This window comes from Dreissena polymorpha, chromosome 14 (assembly GCF_020536995.1).
Source record: "Dreissena polymorpha isolate Duluth1 chromosome 14, UMN_Dpol_1.0, whole genome shotgun sequence".
Classification (NCBI taxonomy): Eukaryota; Metazoa; Mollusca; class Bivalvia; order Myida; family Dreissenidae; genus Dreissena; species Dreissena polymorpha.
In genome coordinates, this window is record NC_068368.1 from 27,007,386 (window position 1) to 27,030,899 (window position 23,514).

The window sequence follows — 23,514 nt, forward strand, 5'->3', positions numbered from 1 at the left end:
GAATAATATGAAGGGATAAAGCTTGCTAAATTCATGATTGTACTAAATATGAAGGCTGGCTCAGTTAAGCATCTGCTGCAGTGTCCATACTGTAAAAATGCCTGCCATTCCATGTCGGTGAAATGGGGCTCTGTTTGAATGTTCATGCTTTTCGCAAAAGCTTTAGGTGCGTTACTCGATCACGGAGTCCCTGGCGTTGAATGGTAACTTCATGTAACACATTAACGCGACACGGTCAACCAGTATGCGGTTGAATTTAAGTCGGAAAGCAATTTAGCCCTTATTCCACTGTATAAGGGTGGGGGTCAACTTAAAAAACAACTATTCCAGGTCAAATAATCTGAATTCATGCATTTAATGCACTTATTTTCTTCCCTTTTGCTAAGAAATGACCAAACATCTGCTTTCCCAGTCATATTTTGCACTTGCAGATGATATTTCATTTTTATCATAAGTTAGTTTAGGTCACAACATACCAAAAGATTTCCTGCACAAATTCAATGTAAAAGCAATAACTTTAACAAAAAATAAAGTCAAACTTTTGCGCGTAGACACCCCCATAACCATACCTTTTCTTAAAGAGCATTCCAAGCCGCAATTATTTAAACAATAAAAAACATAGGTCATCCAATATGTAAGAAAGAACTTAATGCGAATCAGCGGTCACTGTTTTATGGCCATCTTTTTACCGGCATCTCTCCAGTTGATGATCGTTTCCCGCCAACTGTCAAAGTCTTATGTAGTCTCCAACCTAAAAGCAAAACAGGGAATTTGTAGTATATAACAATGTTTTCCCTACCACATGAACACAGAAATATTCAAAAAAAAAGTCATGGCAAGTGCCCGTACAGAGAATTGTGTCTTCAAATAAATGAAGTTTTTGTTTTTAGAGGGTATAGCATTGAACACCAAAAGTATTTCGTGTATTGTAACCTGCAATAAAGTCTTCCCTGATCACGTCGTCGTCACCCAAGTATCTAATGCAAAACAGGCATTATTTCTTTGTGGTGTGAAGTCACCTCATCGGCGAGAACAGTATAATAAATAGCTCTTTGGATATCGCGCACTAACTTTTCTGTGACCACATTTCCGATAACATCAATGAGTTCATTTTGAATGGTAGGGGACATGTATGTCGCTTTCTGCCTCATGGGTTTATCAAGGTGCCTTTTTAGTGTTTCATTTTCATTAGCCCTATCTATCAAGTACGCCAAAAAGTTACCAGGATTGATTGTAAAGTCTTCCAGCGTTTCATCATTTCCACGAAGAGCTATATCTTGACCCGCACAAAACAGTATTGCATTAATGATGTACCCGAGAATCACTTTATTTTCTTCAACTCGTTTTTGTAATTCTTTATTTTCTACTCTGGGAATTGTGACCTCCGGTTTTTCCATTTTTGCTTGAAATAGTGACTGCGTTCCATCGAATCCTTGTGATAACCAGTAAAAGCATGTGCTTCCATTTTCTCTTTAAATTTTGACCAGTTGGAAAACGGCTCATTTACTAGCTGTGAAGCATATACCCGTGTTTTTGTAAACAATGCACAATGTATACAAAATACCCCATCAAGGGCATCGCTGTATACTAGCCATGTGTATAGGGTTTTAAAATCCTTAGGGCATCTCCTTTTGCAGTTATTTACATATCTTGTTCTAAATACGTAATCCCTAATGTGGAGTGAAGTGTTCATTTAGTAACACAAGCTTCTGATGGTCCGCCAGATTTCCAATTGCTGCACTAGCTTCCATGGAATTCATCGTTGAGTTCAAAACAAGGCCTATGTCATTCATGGCTGCTGTAAAGAACCAATGTGGAATTATAATTTTGATGCTGAGTGACTAAAACTTATTTGAAATTTGAGTAAAGTAAGTTCTGAACAAACAAATATAAGTTAAGTCGTCGTTTTCTATTTGGTCATGCTATCAGGCGAGACGGGCGAAACTTGAATGTCACAATGGTTACCAGTCAGCTTAAAGGAATACTTATATCTGAGTAGTCGAATACGAGTGGTATTCACAAATCGTAGAAAAATTCCGTGTTCTACATGGTATATACAATCAATTACAGTGACAAAAATTAATGCAGGTAAACACATACCATATGGTGTCGCCGGAATGGGTGCGGGTGGACACGCTTTTTGCGATGACTCTAAATTTACTTGGGATTCTGTGGCATGTACTTCGGCAGCCGTAGTGTCTGTCGAAGAGTTACTCAGACTCGAGTGTTCTTTTGCTATACATAGCAAAATTGATTTCAAATACTTATAGACTGAGATAGTCAATAACTTAGTATGTATGTTAACAATTGATTTTTTTAATGTTGCTAATTTTTACTTCATACCGGTCCAAAACAAGATCATATTGTTACACTGACTATATGGCCTTATACACACGTTAACATAAATCATTTGAAAGGTGTGCGATGAATAAAATTTATGCATTTTAATATCAAAAACCTATTTTACTTCTAACTGCATTAGTAAATGCATTATTCGTGTGAAGTATTATAATCATTACAAACGTAATCATAATACTTTCACGTTCTATTAAGGGCACTTATTACACACATAGAAACAAAGACAAACAAGTAGGGAATCTCTCATACCTGTTGCGGGAATAGGCATGAAGAAATCTGAAATCTTCTTCTTCTTTTTTATCGGATGCTCTCTGTGCAATCTGCTCATCCCCCAACCTGTTGACCTTCCGCTTCGATTTGTTAACTTGTCCTTCACCCTTTTTAAGATACATCCTCGGCACAAGATCTGTTGTGCAATAGCAGCCATCGATAATTAATTATGCAGCATACGTGCATTTTTACAGGTCAACTTACAAATGAGTGAAAATCTGTTTTAAGCTAATATGTTAATATTAGAAGTATTATGCCATAATACATAAATAATTCGCAAAATAAGTACAGAGATGGTTCACATTCTCATTAATAAGTATAATATTTTGATAGAACGATTGTGATACATTTATATTTGACCAACTCTATAATAAATGACAATGCATCAACATAATTACTCTTTAAAGAATAATAATTCTTATTATGCAATCATAGTTAATGTAAAATATTTCAGATGTAGCCCTAATGTTAACAAGATTGTTTGAAATTATTATGAGTTAATTCAAAAGAGAATGAAAGGACAGAAAAATGTCCGCTTACTAGTACCCAACCGAGTACTACTCAAGTCTTGAAAAAAAAATAATTAGCTCTATTTTCTATGAATATTAATTTCAATGAAAGTTTTAAATATAATGAGTTCCAAATTATCACACACACTATTTCTGCATTATTTGAACTGCCTTTGGGTAATTTCTGTGATGAATAAGGTCTACTTTATGACTCTGTAGATGATTTTTTTATTGTACTGATCTTTGAGAAAATATCTTATTATTTCAAGCATATAAACATAACATGTTATGTTTAAACAAACAATATTTACTTGTTAAAAAATTACTTACCAAACTCAGACGTATAATATGGTGGTTAAATAAATTATTTAAAAAAATAGATTGAGTGTGTGCATACTTAAAAGTCTTCGCTTGTATGGCAAATAAATATCAATGGGGAGTAACTCTGCAAATTTTTAGCACCCGCAATCGGGTAATTTTTATTTAAAATTATATTCATTTTGTCATAGCTTTCAGACTGTGTAAAATTGACTCAGTGGATACACAGTATAATGTTTTATAATCTAATGAAGAAAAAAATACACTATTTAAAATGGTATATTATGATTTTTGTTATTAAACTAGAAAACACTATATTATACAGTACTGATATGAAAATTCTAATTTAACTTTTTTTCTATGAACTAATACAACATTAATTCTTAGTTAACTGTTTAAGCTAACCTACCATCCACCTTCGTCGGGACCGGCTTCTTAGATCTTCTCACATTTTGCTGTCAAAACGTCTGTTGACTTCAACAATTCTACCGTTAAAAATTGTACATAAAAATCACGCGCTATCTTGGTAATGAAATTGACTTGCTTGAGGAATTAATTATATGCTGACCTTTCGGTAGCCTATTGAATTCAACATTATTGTAACGCTTAAAAAGGAAGACTCACTGTATTCCGGGAAAAAGATAAATAACCGTTTTTGCGACGAATAAAGTTGTGTTTAACTTATTATATTGTACAATTTTTTTTACTCGTCCCAAAAGATTGAGGGCGAACGCACCCAACGCACCCCCTTGGCTACGGGTATGTATATCGACCTCATATTTATAGGAGTATGTCACGGGACCAGTTTCTATGTACTATAATGATTGCCTGTCTTTACTACAAAATACCATCCATAAACCAAGTTTAGACACCAATATATGTTCCTTACCGATTATGAAGAACACTTATGCATTTCGTTGTAAACTTTAGAACTCATGTCACCGTGTAACAAGTTTACTGACGACGTTCACAAAAGAGATTAGGTTGGGAGGATCATATTTAAAATTTTGACAACGTTTAATATAGTAAGAAGATAATACACTGATGCATTTGAGATCTAACAAGATACATTATAGTCTAGTTCAATTATAAGTAAGACACTTAGTGCGCGTATAAGTAGCGATAAAACAACAACAACAACAACATCGTCACGAGTACCCAGACCGGATAATGTATTAACAGTTTTAGTTAACTCATATGCATTACATTTGTGTTATTTGTATGCGTATCTATGGAAGCGCTCACTTTTATTGCACAAAACAATCGTTTCAGTGACGTCATAAATTTCAAGTCATTTCATTTGAGAAAGAGAAATAAACATGATTTTGTAAATTAAGTTAGACTGCCTAAATATATTACCAAGGCGTCAAGACAGGACACAAGATAATGAGCGAATGTAAAATAGAAATCAATCCGCAAAATGATGTTTACGTCCATTCCTGATATTAACAATTAATTCACTGCTGCTTTTCAGTTTCAATATATCCCGAGGTGTTTGTCGTCAAAAATGGATAGGGATATGAGTTTCAGTTTTTTTGTTTTAGTTATTAATAAATATGGTGGCTCGTTTGATTATATGGTTAATCAAATATGGTTTAAAAAAAATATATTTATTTACTTTATTTTTGAAGGACCGTCCAAACTTCCCACCCAAGCTATTGCAATCAAACTTTAAATAAAATCTTATTAGGTTGTTGTATGTCTTTCCAAATGTTCCATAGATTGTGGAAAATATACCTGAACTATTACCTTGACCTTATTGAATAATTTGAATATTACCCCATGATGGCATACGTTATACTGTCAAGCACTCGATTAGTCGAGCGCGCTGTCCTCTGACAGCTCTTGTTGCGACAGTGCTTAAACCTAAATGAAAGTTAATGTTATCCCCAACAATTCTGAATTTCTTTCCACTGGCAATGGAATCAATTAATTCAGTTTTAAAATGTCTCGATATCTGATCGATTGTTTACAACATGCCTGAATGGCTCAGAGTGACACCCAAAATGTTGAAGTCCGTCATACATCTTCAATGATCAAACATTTTTGTCTACAATTCTTTTGATTTTTTTTAAATATTACCTTAAATAAATCAACTAAAATGGGTTTGAAAAGCTAAACCAAACACATTTAAGTAATACTTCATATATTTCTATTTACCTGAAAAGCATTCTATTAAGTGAAATTATATAAGGATATACAAATGTATATAGTGAATAATTCATAATTTACAACACCTGTTTCAAGTCGGTGCGCTTAACTTACTATAGGAACAATTAGTTTAAAGGCTCATAGAAACGTCTCATTTCAGAAAATTGTAGAATGAATTAGCCAATGAAAAATCTTATACTTGGTTTTGCTTCATTTTAGAAAAATTCCATTGGTTTTTCTCTACAATTTGGTCAAAAGGTGATTGTCATTAAAGGTTAGTAATATTAAAACAAGATTGAAGCAATAACTTTCAGCTTTAACTAGTTCAGTGTGTTTGGTTTTTGTAGTCCTATAATGCTTAAAGAATAAAAAAACAAATAAACATAACCAAAGTATAAACAAATAACAACAAACTAACAGTCACGAGGTACATTTTTTTTATTTCTTATTTATGACATCTGCTGTATAGCAGAGCAATTTATCTTTTATAAGGCTGACCTTAAAGGGACCTTTTTACGTTTTGGTAAATTGAAAAACAATGTTTCATATTCGCAAATTTTCGTTTTAGCAATGATATTTGTGAGGAAATAGTAATACTGAACATTTACCATGCTCTAAAATATTTATTATATGCATCTTTTGACGATTTGAAAACCTTGAAATTATAAAGCGTTGCAACGTGAAACGATTGAATAATTTGGAAAGTTCTGTTGTAGCGTTATAGTTTGGGAAACTAAGAGGATTGCTTATATCATTAAAAAATACATCCGCTCATAGCATGAGCATGGCTGGTCGAGTGGTCTTGGCGGGAGACTTTTTACTCCAGGACTCCAGGGCTCAGTGGTTCGAGTCCAGTTGAGGCTTACTTTTTTTCCTTTTTTTAATTGTATTCTTGTTGTTTTTTTACTGGAGACTTTTAGGTCCAATGTTTAAATTTATCAATATAAAGCATTAAATGACAAGCTTCAATACATGTCAAAATCTGTGAAAAGGCCCCTTTAAATTTTTTATTGTTTGGAGATCCCTGACTGACTTTTTTGATTCTATTTAATGCTAAAAATGATTTATTAGTTAAGAATAACAAACCCTGAGAATCCTGCTGGGAAATTCACTTTTGACATCAAATTTAACACATTTTTACGTAAGGTATAGTACTGAAATTTAAATGGCGTTCTAATTATCCCCACGTTTTGCGGAGAAAAAGTGGGGATATTGTATTGATGTGCGTCTGTCCTGGCCACCTGCTCCTCCTACACTATTAGCACTAGAACCTTGAAACTTACATACATGGTAGCTATGAGATATGTGCGACGTTGACAGTGACGGAATTTTGATCTGACCCCTGGGTCAAAAGTTATGGGGTTGGGGCGGGGCCGGGTCAGAGATTTTCACTCATTTTTTATGTTATTTTACATTAACTTCTTCATTTCTGCACCTATTTACTTCAAATTGATTCTGAGCCTCTCTTATGACACTAAGGTCAACCTCAACTATGCATGGCCCCATTACTAACCCTGGGGCGCCCCGGCCACATAGGCCACGCCCACCCGAAATTGCCTTTTACTATAATTTCTCTATTTCTAATCGGATTCATTTCAAATTGATACTGAACCTCTCTTATGACAATACAGTTAATCTCATCTATGCATGGCCCCATTACCAACCCTGGGGCGCCCCCCCCCCCCCCAACATAGGCCACGCCCACCCAAAATTGCCTTTTACTATAATATCTTCATTTCTACACCGATTCATTTCAAATTGATTCTGAACCTCTTTTATGACAATACAGTCAATCTCAACTATGCATGGCGCCATTACCAACCCTGGGGCGCCCCGCCCACATAGGCCACGCCCACCCAAAATTGTCTTCTACTATAATTACTTCATTTCTACACCGATTTACTTCAAATTGCTACTGAACATCTCTTATGACAATAAGGTCAATCTCAACTATGAATGGTCCCTTTACCAACCCTGGGGCGCCCCACCCACAATAGGCCAGACCCACGCAAAATTGTCTTTTACTATAATTTCTTCATTTCTACACCGATTCACTTCTAATTGATACTGAACTTCTCTGACAATACGGTCAATCTCAACTATGCATGGACCCAACCATGGGGCGCCCCTGGGTCAAACATGCGGCGTGGGGATACGCGTCGGCCTCTGCCGCGTTATTTCTAGTTACATTTAGAACTACAATTATTCAAAAATTGAAACGAAATGGACAAGAAATAAGAATGTTTTTTTGAAGATTTGTAAACTTATTCCAGATTGTGTTAAGGGTAGAATTAAAACAAAAGGGCCATAATGGCCCTATATCGCTCACCTAAGAACAGGTAGCCAATATTTGTCAATGGCATAGTGGCCTAGTTTTTTACCTCTGATGACCCGTCTTTGAACTTGACCTACAATTCCTCCAAACAATTATCCTGACCAAGTTTCTCAATCTATGACCAAAAAAAAACACCAAAGGGGAGTTAAAAGAAGAAGGACGGGCAACAGACATTCATTGATCCTATGAGCTCACCTGAGCTCAGGTGAGCTAAAACATCAAGGACCTTAAGAGCCTGGGTCAGCGCTATTAAATAGATGTTCCAAAAGATTTATTTAATTTCCAAACATAACATGTGTCATGAACAGTAACAAACATTCAAATGCCCAATTTCACAAACTTGAGGTTAAGAAAATAGTACACAATTTAATGTTTTAGTTTAATACTGTTTTTTATCAAATTGCAAGAAACTATACATGTATATTGCTAATTTCTTGCTAAGAAAGATTTTTTTAAATACCTGGTATGTTTTTTACTGTTTGTGTATTTAGATATTGTGAAATATTTTAAACATATAAAGATATATTTAAAATCCATACTTGGAATATTTTATAAAACAAACATTCATTCACAGCTGAGTTTGGCAACTCTTTAATGAAATTTTCTCTTGAGTAACTAATAAATTGATTAAATATAAATTGCACACTTTACAATATTCCATTCTATACACAAGGTGTTAAGTTCATATTTTGTGCTTTTGGGGTTTAACATAACATTTGAAGAAAAATAAGAAACACAGTTGAAACAAAATGAAATGTTTGGCATGTTTGTACATTAGCTAAAGTCATTGCAATTATATTTTGAACTAACGAGTTGTAACGACAACTCCTGGTATCCTGTATTAATCAACATTCCAAACACAGTAGATATGACCAGTATTATTCTATGTACAGATTTTGTATTCCCTATCTTAGAGGTTGGTAGAGACACAGCCAAGAGAATATCAGCTAGCAGTGGCTGTTACTCTAATAGTTCATCAATGAGTTCAGCCAGGTCACAGAAATCCTTTTGGGCTAAAACACTGTCCTTGTTGTAGCATTCTTTTGCTGCATATTCGATTTCATTTAAAAGTTCTACAACGATAGTTCCTCATAATGAAGAAGACAATATATGCCCTGCTACTTCTCTTGGAGAGCTGGAACCTGATTGAAGCAAAAAAGTAAAATAAAAAAACAAAACAGAAATAATAATATATGATAATATTGCTTGATAAATCTTTTTTTTCTTTTAAAGAAATGACAATATAATGTTATTTTAGCAAACATTAATAATCTATGTTTCTATATCATCGACTTCTTAAAAAGTGTTTTATACATTATAAGTAGTCATTTCAAAAAATTATTTGTTAAAATTGACTAAAAATTAGTAATATATTTTACAAAAACAAAATATCTGATTGATAGCCGTTATAGCTTTTTTATTTTATAAAATCACCCACCCCTTTACTACATTTATCATCTCCCACTGTTTCTGTTGTGTACATATGTACAGCTTATGACATATGGTAATGACTGTTTTCTAAATTCAATTTAATAAGCATGGTTCATATGACATTGTATCATACCTGAACATAAAATTGAGTGCTCTGCCAGCAAAATAAGGAAAGTATACTAATGTTATCACTGTTAAAGAATCATAATGTACCTCTTCTGTTTTTTCCACCAAACATTTTGTTCATGGCAATTGTACAGTTGTTCCAGAAACTGTTTCTGACTCGCTATCTTTTCGTAATTTCTGACTGTATTCTTTCAGAAAGGATTTCTCTTCGATGGACCATTTGTTGTGTCTGGTTTTTTCATCCTAGATCAGTGATGAAACATGAAAAATTGAGTGTTTAATGGCAAAGCTGAAAAAAGGATTGATGGGCTTGTGCCAAAATAGTTTATATGAATGAAGGGTGGTTTATTTGATCTTTGAATTAAAATTTTAGCCCATGTTCTAATGCAAAGAACTTAATATTAATGGCAAAAATAAAATATACACACAACAAGACAGTGTTCTATTAAGCAAGCCTATGTTAAACAAATATTAAATCCATAGTATATATATACCAAGTTGTTACTTAATAAGTGATATATACCAAATGTTGGTACTTAATAAGTGATATATTGTGTTTTCAACAAATTGTACAATTGGTTGAACAGATTTCACAATTATAAAAATACAATTGAATTATTATAGAAAAGAAAGTAGTACTAGAAAGTGAAAAATAATCACCAGTTTAATCCTTGTATGTTCATGTTTAGGTGTTTTTCCTGTGGGAGTTGATATTGCCCTCTTGCTTCCTCGTTTGTGAGGGGTACTTGAGTTTTTTGGGCACAGGCACTGTATGTGTGATCTGGGTCAGACCTACTCTCAATTACTTGGAACCAAGTATGATCCATCTGAAATATGATTTATGATTTGAATTATGAATTATGAATAACTTTGTCTTGAAAACCACGAACCATTTTAAATAGAGTTTAGAAATAATATTTTGAAGCATTTTGCTTATCTGGAAAAAGCAGGTCTGATATTCTGACTGTGGTGAACCTGGAAAAAGACCTGAATACATAAAAATGCATTACTACTGTAAATCAAAGACAACCACACCGCTATGCTTTCATATTTGTCACACTACTCAAAAATACATCACAAATACAGTATGTTACAAATTTACTCAAACATCCGAAATTACGCTATCTGTGTACTTGTCCGAAACATACTCAGCTTATGGAACATTAATTAACTCTAATATGCGGAATAACTCGAAAAAAAGGAAGAACTTTAACAGAATGAAATATATGCATTTCGATTGAAAAATGAATGATACCCCGACGAACCACATTAAATATTTGGTTAACTCACCATTATCATTGTTGTTGTTGTTGTTGTTGAATCTAATTATGGCGTCGTTGTCGCCTATGGTCTCGTTGTGCTTTGACGACTGTTGAAGTCGTTTTCATCTATGTGCAAAAATTTCTCTTGTTGCATTTTCACTTGATACTTTTTTACATTTTATGTCATTTACATCTAAAGTATGTTTGTTTCCATGATGAATTTGCCAAATGAATTGAACAGTTCTTCTTTTGCATGTAAAGTAATGTCCGGTATCTCTCCAACTAAAGTTGCCAGTGTAATATCAGAACATGATATATTATTTCTATGTAATATTTCTTCAGTTCTGTATTGAAGACTTGATCTTTCTTGTGAGTATTTTGAACAGTCAAATATGAAGTGTTTTATAGTTTCTGGTGTTCTACATGCTTCACACTCCACATCTTCGCTGTTTGTTATCTTGGACCAGTGAGCCTTTAAGCGAGTATGTCCACTTAGTAATTGGTTCACTACATTGAATATTTTTCTATTTTTTTCTCCAACGCAAGCTCTGGAACCCGGCTTTGGGATGCACTCTTGGATTTTTGTTGTTTTTTCTGAATTCAGATATTGAACTTCCCATTTTTGTATTGATTTTATTTTCGTTAAATTTATCACTTCTTTTGCATCTTTCTTTTCATAACACTGATTGTCTGTTTTTGAAGTCATAATTTCTGTTGCTGCTAGTTTAGCTTGTTGATCTGCTAATTCATTGCCTTGAATATTTTTATGGCCTGGTATCCAGTGTACTTCAACAGTATTACCTCGTGCTTCAATGTTTTTTAGTTTTAGTTTGATATTTAGTATAATTTCAATGTTTCTTGTTGGAATTTCACATGCAAAAGCCGTTGTTATTGCTGCCTGGCAATCTGTGAAGATAATTATTTTCCTGTTTGTTATGTCCTGTAAATCATCCACAAAGTTTAATCCTATTTCAATTCCCACTAATTCCCCCGTGTAGTTGTTTGATATTTTTGCAACACCTTGCTTTAAAAGTATTGGGCTACACATATACCCATTTAAATATATAACTGCCCCGGCTCCTGTCGGTCCTGGATTTCCAATTGTAGATCCATCCGTGAATATTATGATTTTATTATTTGAGCACCTATTCAAGATTTCATTTACATTTTCCATTTGATGATCTTTGTTTAGTTTGAAGTTCTCAGTGTACACTTTTTTATTTGTTCTTGAAAGTCCCATGTATTCTTTTTTGTATCCAAACTCTTTTTCAATACATTCGAATTGCACATTTACTTTGTGTTCTATGAATCTACTCATTAGTATGGAATAAAGGGTAGGTTTGTTACAGTGTTGTTCTGGATTTGCAAGCCATCTATTAAAATCTTGTTTCAGAGTGTCATTTTCTTCTCTTTTTGCCGCAATTCTGACCATCTCTTCTGCCTGTCTTAACTTTAAATGTATATTTATTGGAATGGTATTAGTAAGTATCTCCATTGTTTCTGTGCTGGTACTACTTATACATCCACTGGCTTTAAGCATTGCACTTCTTTGTACTGTACCAAATTGTTGTGTTGCTTTGTCTGTAGCTGTGGCTAAAACTGAAGCACCATAATCCATAATTAGAAGAACTAAGGATTTATACAGCTTCATGTAGGTTGATTGACAACATCCATGGTTGAAGTCTACAAATTTATCCAGACTGTGTAAGGCATTAAATCCTTAAGTAGTTTTTTCTTCAATATGGGTTTCAAAGTTTAGTAAACTATCCAATGTAATTCCTAGAATTCTTTAGTTTTTTACTATTTTTAGTTCATTCGAGTTGAACTTAGGTTTGTCCATGGATTGAAGCTCCTTTCCTACCAATAAAACTGTTGTTTTTTCTGGGGCTATGCTCATATTCCATTTTGTGCACCATTGGTTAATTTCTTCCAACTCTGTATTTGTAGATTGTATGGCCTTGTTGATGTCTGTATCGCTGTTGTAGAGACAAGCATCGTCTGCAAATTCTATGTGCTGGCACAGCACATTTGTCATACAGTCGCTTGTATACAGGTTGCAGAGAGTGGGACTAAGAACTGACCCTTGTGGGATACCTATTTTTGATGTCATTACTGGTGATTTAAAATCATTGATCTTTAAGTAATATTTTCTATCTGACATGAACTCTTTTAAATAAATCCACAGTCTTCCTCTTATGTTGTTTTATTCAGCTTTTTTCAACAGACCCTCCCTCCAAACTCTTTCAAAGCATGACTCAAAATCCATTGTCACTAATACGGTATTTTCAGATTTTCCCAAGTTTTCTTGTATGTTGTTCACCATTTTAAGAACTGCCTGTGTACATGACCTATTTTTTCTGTATGCATATTGAGTATTAGAAAACACATTTTCAGATTCTAGCTTCCATGTAAGCCTTAGTTTGATGATTTTTTTCCATGAGCTTTCCAACCACACTACCTAAGGTAATAGGTCTATATGATTTGGCTTCATTGTAGTTGTCCTTGTTTGGTTTGGGCAGCATAACTTTGGGGTCTAATTTAAAACCGTCTGGCAGTTTACCTTGTTTCCAACATCTCTGAAATAGAAACTGAAGTCCCAAGCACATCTGTTCTCCTCCCTTAGTTATCATTGTACCCAAAATGTGTTCTTCTGGACTTGGAGCACTTAGTTTATTCATACCCTTGATTACCTCTTCTACTTCTTTTATTGTTATATCACTTTCCTCAACTTCTGTTGGTGTTTGTGTTAAGTTTTTCCTTTCTGTTTCTTCTATTTGTATGACATCTTGTTTCACTTTTTCATACCATTCTGGTAAATGATCTTTAACTGCCAACTTTTCTTGACCATAGAGAATTTTCATCTCTTTGTAGATATCTTCATCATCTACTGCCAAAGAATTATCATTTCTTAGATTTGGTTGAATCACTGGTTTATTGCAATTATTTCTTGTTTTGTTTATAAGAGACCAAAATTTGTTAGGCTTTTTTGGATCTAATTCTTTTGATAAATTTTCTAAGTACATCTGTCTCGATTTTTCAACAGACTGTACAAACTGTTCTCTACATTGATTAAGTTTCATTTGATTACTGGGATCTGATCTTTTCTCAAAGTTCCTTTTGCACTTTTTGAATTTCTTTCTTAACTCTGTCAGTTCCTTTGTCCAGTACCCTTTGCTATGTTTACAAATCATTTTTTTTTCCAATATTTCTTCTGCACCATTTGTTATGGTTTCCACTAAAGAGTTGTAAATGATGTTCATCTCTTTTTCTGTTGTGTGTTTTTCAATCCACTGTTGAATATTTTCATTGCACCAATGTTTCCATTTTAACCAATCAGTGTTCTTAAGGTCCCATCTTGTCTCTGCTTTCCAGCTTTCCTTCTCCCCCAATTCAAACACTATAAGTTTATGGTCTGAGTTAAGGTAGGCCTCTTCTTGAACTTTCCAATTTTTGATCTTGTCAACTAATGTGTTAGAAATAATAGTTAAATCTATAATGTGGTCCTTTCTGGTGCATGTTGCATTATTTGTCACTGTTAGTTCTTTTCCTTGTAAGTATTCATGTAACAGGCATCCTAGTTTATTATTGTTCTTGTCTTGCCAATATTTGTGATGTGCATTAAAGTCCCCTAGTAGCATCAAAGGTTTACCATTCCTTTCAATATGATCTATTGTACTGAACAGTTTTTTCATCATTTCACCATTATCTGGTGGAATGTATATTGATCCTATTATAAAACTGTGATTTTCTGCGTAGATTTCGCACCAAACTGCCTCAATGTCACATGACCTTAAATCTTTTGTTTCAAAAACTTTGAAACTTTTGTCAATCATTATTCCCACACCACCTCCTTGATTAAATCTTCTTTCATTAGTAAACCAGTGCCATTTTCTTTTTATATTTTCTTTTATTTCTTTACCTGTATGCCAAATTTCTGATAATGCACACATTTTAATTGATTCTGATTTCATAATTCCTTCAATAAAACTAAATGAGGTGTTTATTGACCGAACATTTGCTTGAGCTATTTTCATGTTGTAAATCAGATGTCTTTTTGTAAATGTAACCAATAATAAAAATTATAATAGAAAATAAAAGATTTACACACACACAAGAAAAAATAAATAAATAAATAAAATAAATAATAATAATAATAAAAATAAATAAATAAAATAAAAATAAAATAAATAAAAATAAAATACTAATAAATGATTTTACTGATGTAATGTCTGTTTATAAGTTTTTGTCTCCAGCTAAGGTATACTGGGCACTCTTTGTGACTGGCTGGGTGGTTTTCTGAGCAGTTAGCACACTTTTTCTTTTTGATGTTGCACCTCCCCTCGTGAGATTCTGCGCACTGTTCACAGATTGTATTATTTGTGCAATTTCTTGATATATGTCCGTATTGCTGGCAATTGAAACACCTAGTAGGTATATTCTTCTTTGTTCTGTAGGCGTGTATTTGTATTTCTTTGTTTGATATGCTGATTTTTGTCTGGAAAAGTTTTTGTAAATCAGTCTGTGAATTGCAATACACAATAACGACTGGTAATGCTTTGTTTGTGTCTCTATACCTTAGTCGTCTGTATTTGGCTTGTACTGAAGTTAATTTTTCAACTTGCAATGCTATATCCTCTTCTAGTGCTGTTGTTGGTACGTTTTTGAAAACACAAATTGGTTTTGGCTCAATATTATGAGCTTTGAGTTGTGATTTATCTGTGTTGAATGCCCCTTCAGGCCAGTCTGTAATAAGTTTCTGTTTATCTTCTTCGTTTTCTACATGCACACTGATACCGCCTCTTGTTAACGGATATGCTAATTTAACATTTACTTGCTTGTGTTTTGTAATTTCTTTTTTGATGTTACTGCTGTCCATAAAATCTGAAGCACGAGATATTCCGTCAATTATTACAATTTTATCCTTTATCTGAATTATTTGTTCAGATTCCTCTGCTTTTGTTTGAGGCTTTTTAGATGAATTAATTTTCTTTTTGTTTGTGGTCTTAGGAGACTCGATATCTGTTATTCTAATAATATCTGGTTCCGGTATCTTTTCAGTTTGTGTACTAATTGATATTGTTGTTTTGGCTGCTGATTGTATCTCAGTGTTTTCATTCAGTTCCAACCAAGGAGAGTTTTCAAATATGCAGAGAGCACACGGAAACAATATTTTATGTTTATCTATTTTCTGCAGGTCTTCTTTTCTAAGGAAAGAGCATTCAAGATGCCACCACAAATTGCAAATATCACACTGTATCCAAGGTTTTTTGGTGAACCTTTTTATTTGTTCAGGGGGTTCAGTCTTTTTGCATGCACAACAGATTGTTTGATTTTCGGATGAACTGTTTGTAGTTTGGGATGTTTTACTTTTTAATTCAGTCAATTCTGAAGGTTTTCGCTTTCGCTTTCCAGCCATTTGTATGCTTTATTTTGTCATTGTTAAATAAGTATTTTGTAAGCAATAAATATGGATAAAGATTACCTTACTGCAACTTCTCTTCTCTGATTATAAACTGTCTTTTTACTGCATGTAAGTAATATTTACGGCTTCGTCCTTGACCTCTCACCGGATGTTGTGAACAGCTGTTTTCTGTCACTCGCTTTTTTCCGTCGAATTCAGATTTCCTACACTTTTTAGTTATATTAGGCTCACTGGTCATTTATTTCTGTTAATTCACTCAATTTAACCAACTTCTACTTTCAAAAAACCATTTAAAAAGAATTATTAAAATTATTTTCTCTTAATTTTTAAACTTGTTATTGTCAACCGGACGTGACGTTTTAAAAATTGATCTCCAAAAATTATCATTGTTGTTGTTGAATCTAATTATGGCGTCGTTGTCGCCTATGGTCTCGTTGTGCTTTGACGACTGTTGTAGTCGTTTTCATCTATGTGCAAAAATTTCTCTGGTTGCATTTTCACTTGATACTTTTTTACGCTTTATGTCATTTACATCTAAAGTCTGTTTGTTTCCATGATGAATTTGCCAAATGAATTGAACAGTTCTTCTTTTGCATGTAAAGTAATGTCCGGTATTTCTCCAACTAAAGTTGCCAGTGTAATTTCAGAACATGATATGTGACGTCGTCAGCGAAAATCAGCCTTGTGTACGCTGACGTTTATGTCGGGAAATCGCGAGATAAAAATCTTGTACGAAAATGCGCTGGATATTTCGTCTTTTTCATACAATTTCTCGGCTCATAATTTATGACATGCTGTGGAAATTTCCACAATATAGCATGAATAAGTCCTTTAAACACTGGCACAATTGGTGGTTTGTAATCCGCTTATTTAATTCAAATTATTCCCCTTGAAAGACACTGTTTCGTTTGTGCAGTTCACAGGTAACGCAACCTGTCTCGTAGTGTTCATTTTCAATGGCTATTAAACGCTGTAAATCAAAATGACATCGTGTACAAATGGATGTCTTCAATCGAAGAAGGTTCGGAAATGATATTTCCACATGCTTAAAGCGGGTATATACGATTTTGTCAAATATTTATGAATTTATATAAAATGTGTAAAAAACTAATTATATATATATTTCAAAACAAATTAAAATAAAAGTTAAGAAGAACATGTGTCGAAAAATGCAAAATAAGCCAGATATTTAATTCTCAAATTGAAAACGGCTGTACAGCCGAATTCGCCAGCATGTATATCATACATGTACAATGTGAATCTAATCTTAGTTTATTTGAATTTCTGCAACGATATCTATTCATACGACACACGAACACTAACTCCAATCCTAAAACAAAGACGAATGATTCGGTTATTGTAGGAAAATATGTTCGTCACAATCGGCTCGGGGCGCTAATTTGTCTTTGCTGCATTTTATGAAATTCGGCTTTAATGTATATTTTTTATTGTCTATTTTGTGTAATGGTAACATATTTTATCAATATATTACAAATTAACACAAATAAAAAATCGTATATACCCGCTTTAAAACAGGTAAGTGAAATATATATGTGTATTATTATTTTGGCTTTTGGCTTTGTGATTAATTTTCGCAACTCGCAAGTTTGACCCGGAAGTAAACTGTACGATAGCAACTGAATTGTTTACATGAAATGGTGGAAGATTTAAATTTGACTTTAAAATATCATGTCTCAATTTATTAACACCAACACTATTCCATGTGAAATTTCACAAGACCAGGACACTTCGTTTTTAAATTTAAATGATTTATCGAATGTAAATGAACTTTATTTTGAAACTTTTCACCCCGCTACTCAAGATTTGTTTGATGTGGTACATGATTATGAAAGCACAGGAGCTTAAAATTCTATCAATATAGCTAATCTAATGGCTTAATAAAAAATATACCCCAATATAGTATAAGACTAGTCTTTATACTATATTGGAGTATAATTTTTTTTATTTAGCCATTAGATTAGCTATATTGATAAAATTTCAAACTCCTGTGATGAAAGTGACCTTGAGTCAAACCATGATGAGTCTGATATTGATATTGATATAGAAGCTGTCAAAAAAAACCATCAGATACTGCGTTAATTGAAAAGTCTGAACTTCATGTGGCAGAAGCTGATAAACAAAACAAATTTAAGGTTGACTTTAAAAAAATGTTTAAGCACAAATTTAATTAATAATTATTATTATAAAAAAAGTGTTATGTAGATAAATAACCAATAATTTGATATTCTACAGGTTGGGAAGTTACGGTCTTGGCGAACAGCATTCTCACTTTCAGTGTGACAACTGTTGCGGCCAAAATAAAAACAACATAGTCATCTGGTACCTTCTGTGGAGAGTTCTTGTAGGTAATAACAAGCCCTTAGTTATTGTGTTTCTGATAGCTTTTTTTAATGTTGAGAAATTAATTTAGCTAAACCTGTTGTTAAAAATATTTGTTTGCAGTAATGCAATTGCAAAATGGTAAAGCATATTGATATGTAGTAAATATGTTAACAAAAAAATTACTCTGGTATCAATCCCAAAAGGAAAATTCTCTTAAAATAATATATTGAAATGAGTCAACATTTTTGAGTCAGTCAATTACTACAAAATACATATTCTAAATTGTAGCTTGACCTTTTTTAATAATTATTTTTTAACATTTCAGGTTTACACAGAATCATCACACGAAGCTTTATGTTGATAAGACATACAAAGTTTACACCAGATTGGCACTTTGGCATCTGGAAATCAAAGTGGAGGTAAATTCCTTATCACAGTATGGTGTATGTGACCTGCATGATCCTTCTTGATAAACCTTGTTTGCATTTCCATAGGTCTATCCAGTTGTATAGTTCTGCCATGTAATAAAATATAAAAATAATAAAACATTAATCAATTAACAATAGTGCGTAGTTACTTTATGTCTTGTAACAGGAAAATAAATATTCATTTTAATAGTTTCAGCTGTTTTATTGGTATGAATTTCTTGATATGGCAAACAAAATCCCATGCAAAATCATCCTTCAAGCTTTGTAGTTTTCTATTACAACAACAACAACAACAAAATAATAATTTGATAATAAGAAAACTATATTTTGCAATTGTTTCTTAATTAAATGATACAGAAACTTCAATGCAGAAATGTTGTCTGATGTCGCTGCGTTTGTGGGGTTATCGTCAAGGTCGGGCCACAACATCCCCCAGCTTGTGGGGGACTCTTCCAATCCTGTTGTTATCTAAGACAGGAAGGATTGCCTTACGACATTGTTTCACCACATAAAGAATGTCACCAAATTTCATCAATTTCCATGTGTCAGCGGAGCATCCGGTGTTGTGGAATGCAGGGAATTTAGTGAATCACCAGTAGTCAGAATCACTCTCAGGAAGGTCTCGAAAGTGAATGTTAATGTGAGCTGTGACAACCTGCCATAAGAAATGTTTGCGAAAGGGCTTGATCTGGACCATCAGTGGTATTTATTTGAAAACATTCGTGAATTCTGTCGCATAGATGAACCAAAAACTTGACATGTCCGAAACGCGCTACTGGTGAGCAACAAAAAACAGACAGTGCCCCCCAAAAAAGAAGATGCATTAAGATGCGCATCTGATCTTCTCTGATGGTGCCACAACAATTACATACATCATGTATCAGTGTTTATTTTGGCCAAGGTATTGGGTGATATATTTTCCCACAAACAATGCAAAAAATCCTCTATTCCTAGGAAAGCTAAAACATGTATACAATTGCTAAATGTGTCAGTTGATACAGGTTTTGAGATGTTCAATGCAAACTTTTGTTGTTTTAATTGCACAAGCTTGTTTTCAAGTTTTTTATATCTCATATTTAAAAAACAAAAATCATTTGTTCCATGTAGATCTAACCATGCAATTGTTTTCACCTTATGGACACAGACTGCCTATCAGAATAACTGGAAAAAAATCAGTGTGAATATTGTATTTATTTATGTTTTACAATGAAAATCCTATATTTTTGTTTGTTTGCTACATTGTTTCCATAGTAACAAAAACAAACAATTTTTATGTTTAAGTTATTGTTTATTTTTTCTATTTTTCTCTATCAGAAATAATGATAATAATGATTATTTCATTTACTGAAACATTTAGTATCCAAGTGTACTTTCAACCAACACTTTTCAATGCTGTGTTTTTCCATTCTGTTGTGTTTGAGGTTACATTATACTTAAATACACATGTAACTGAATAAAAAAAGGAAATTGTTCATGGAACACACACATTATTGATTGTTATCGTTTAACTAGTTACAAAACAGTGAAATTAATGTTGTGTTTGCCTTTAAACAAACACTTGATTGAAAATACAATTCATACATTTATAAAAGGCGTGATTGTGTGCTCTGGTGATTATTTACATGTAGATTGGTTACCATAGCAACACAAATGGTACATTTTAAATGTCCATAATGCTGTTGTCAGTTTATTGCACTATAAATATGTATTTGACTAAAGGAAAGATTATTGTTTTAATAAAACAATGTGCTTGTTGTTTGAAAATTTTCGTTGTTTTTTTTGTAATAAATGATAACTTTTAGTGACGGTAAAATGTAGGGTTGGTCACTTTGGAAGGTCATAAAATTAGTTTTGAATGTGATAAATAAAAAATCTATATCATTTTTGTGAACTACAATGTTCAGAAAATCCAAAATTGCCAAAAAGTCAAAATGTGATTTTTTGAACACAAGACTGATTTTCCCAGCTTTGGTCACATATATTATTTCTATGTAATATTTCTTCAGTTCTGTATTGAAGACTTGATCTTTCTTGTGAGTATTTTGAACAGTCAAATTTGAAGTATTTTTATAGTTTCTGGTGTTCTACATGCTTCACACTCCACATCTTCGCTGTTTGTAATCTTGGACCAGTGAGCCTCTAGGCGAGTATGTCCACTAAGTAATTGGTTCACTACATTGAATATTTTTCTCTTTTTTTTTCTCCAACGCAAGCTCTGGATCCCGGCTTTGGGATGCACTCTTGGATTTTTGTTGTTTTTTCTGAATGCAGATATTGAACTTCCCATTTTTGTATTGATTTTATTTTCATTAAATATATTACTTCTTTTGCATTTTTTTTTCATAACACTGATTGTCTGTTTTTGAAGTCATAATTTCTGTTGCTGCTAGTTTAGCGTGTTGATCTGCTAATTCATTGCCTTGAATATTTTTATGGCCTGGTATCCAGTGTACTTCAACAGTATTACCTCGTGCTTCAATGTTTTTTAGTTTTAGCTTGATATTTAGAATAATTGCAATGTTTCTTGTTGGAATTTCACATGCAAACGCTGATGTTATTGCTGCCTGGCAATCTGTGAAGATTTTTCCTGTTTGTAATGTCCTGTAAATCATCCACAAAGTTTAATCCTATTTCAATTCCCACTAATTCCCCCGTTTAGTTGTTTGATATTTTTGCAACACCTTGCTTTAAAAGTATTGGGCTACACATATACCCATTTAAATATATAACTGCCTCGGCTCCTGTCGGTCTTGGATTTCCAATTGTAGATCCATCCGTGAATATTAAGATTTCATTATTTGAGCACCTATTCAAGATTTTATTTACATTTTCCATTTGATGATCTTTGTTTAGTTTGAAGTTCTCAGTATATACTTTTTGATTTGTTCTTGAAAGTCCCATGTATTCTTTTTTGTATTCAAACTCTTTTTCAATAAATTCGAATTGCACATTTACTTTGTGTTCTATGAATCGACTCATTAGTATGGAATAAAGGGTAGGTTTGTTACTGTATTGTTTTGGATTTGCAAGCAATCTATTAAAATCTTGTTTCAAAGTGTCCTTTTCTTCTTTTCTTGCCGCAATTCTGACCATCTCTTCTGCCTGTCTTAATTTTAAATGTATATTTATTGGAATGGTATTAGTAAGTATCTCCATTGTTTCTGTGCTGGTACTACTTACACATCCACTGGCTTTAAGCATTGCACTTCTTTGTATGGTGGACGAACCAGTTATCGAACACCTAAGAAATTACGTTAAATGTCCTTAAAACTGAAACACTTAAAATAACAAAAACATTTTGTTTTAACAAATGACTAACAGTTCAATCATTGAATGATTAATCTGTAAAGTTTTCCAGCAAACTTCCTTCAAGAATTTATAACAATGATTCCCTGGTTATTGTCACCTCTAGCAGACAAAACAAAATGGCGGCCGATGTAAATATGACCTTTTAACCGACACTTCATAAATACTACTCCAGTATATACAAAGTCACATGACTATCACGTGACCCGGACTCGGCGAAAAAATCTGCGTCTGCTGCAATCAAAATTGCAAACGGAAATATGCTTTTTGGTGTGTAAATGCACGTTTTGATAAATGCATTCAAAAAGTAATAGCAAAAAACACATAAAACGGTGTTAATAACAATAAATGCATCCCTTTAACCTGTTTTTGGCGCATTTGTTTCAAGCTAAGTAGACAAGTAGGTCATGGACTTCATGTGCGACCATTTGTTTATCAATGTGACGTCATGCGCACTTTTGCGCATGTGCATACAGAACCAAAACAAAGCGTCTAAAACTGAAGCACCATAATCCATAATTGGAAGAACTAAGGATTTATACAGCTTCATGTAGGTTGATTGACAGCATCCATGGTTGTAGTCTACAAATTTATCCAGACTGTGTAAGGCATTAAATCTTTCAGTAGTTTTTTCTTCAATATGGGTTTCAAAGTTTAGTAAGCTATCCAATGTAATTCCTAGAATTCTTTAGTTTTTTACTATTTTTAGTTCATTTGAGTTAAAATAAAGTTTGTCCATGGATTGAAGCTCCTTTTCTATCAATAAAACTGTTGTTTTTTTCTGGGGCTATGCTCATAATCCATTTTGTGCACCATTGGTTAATTTTTTCCAACTCTGTATTTGTAGATTGTATGGCCTTGTTGATGTCTGTATCACTGTTGTAGAGACAAGCATCGTCTGCAAATTCTATGTGCTGGACCAGCACATTTGTCATAAAGTCACTTGTATAAAGGTTGCAGAGAGTGGGACTAAGAACAGACTCTTGTGTGATGCCTATTTTTGATGTCATTACTGGTGATTTAAAATCATTGATCTTGATGTAAAATTTTCTATTTGACATAAACTTTTTAAAATAAATCCACAGTCTTCCTCTTATATTGTTTTCTTCAGCTTTTTTCAACAGACCCTTCCTCCAAACTCTTTCAAAGCATGACTCAAAATCCATTGTCACTAATACGGTATTTTCAGATTTTCCCATGTTTTCTTGTATATTGTTCACCATTTTAAGAACTGCCTGTGTACATGACCTATTTT

General features: G+C 33.2%; 2 long non-coding RNA genes across 2 annotated transcripts; one reads left to right on the forward strand and one right to left on the reverse strand.

The window, feature by feature from the left end:
* Positions 1-9,588: 9,588 nt before the first annotated feature.
* LOC127857077 (uncharacterized) lies at positions 9,589-10,966 on the reverse strand. The gene is made up of 3 exons (XR_008038324.1): positions 10,789-10,966; positions 10,159-10,325; positions 9,589-9,741 (listed from the first exon to the last, which is right to left on the reverse strand). It is a non-coding gene; the product is annotated as an uncharacterized LOC127857077 (long non-coding RNA).
* A 6,832-nt stretch (positions 10,967-17,798) lies between these two features.
* On the forward strand, positions 17,799-21,257 carry LOC127858193 (uncharacterized). Its single transcript, XR_008038806.1, has 4 exons — positions 17,799-17,961; positions 18,436-18,548; positions 18,851-18,944; positions 19,311-21,257. It is a non-coding gene; the product is annotated as an uncharacterized LOC127858193 (long non-coding RNA).
* Positions 21,258-23,514: the final 2,257 nt, after the last annotated feature.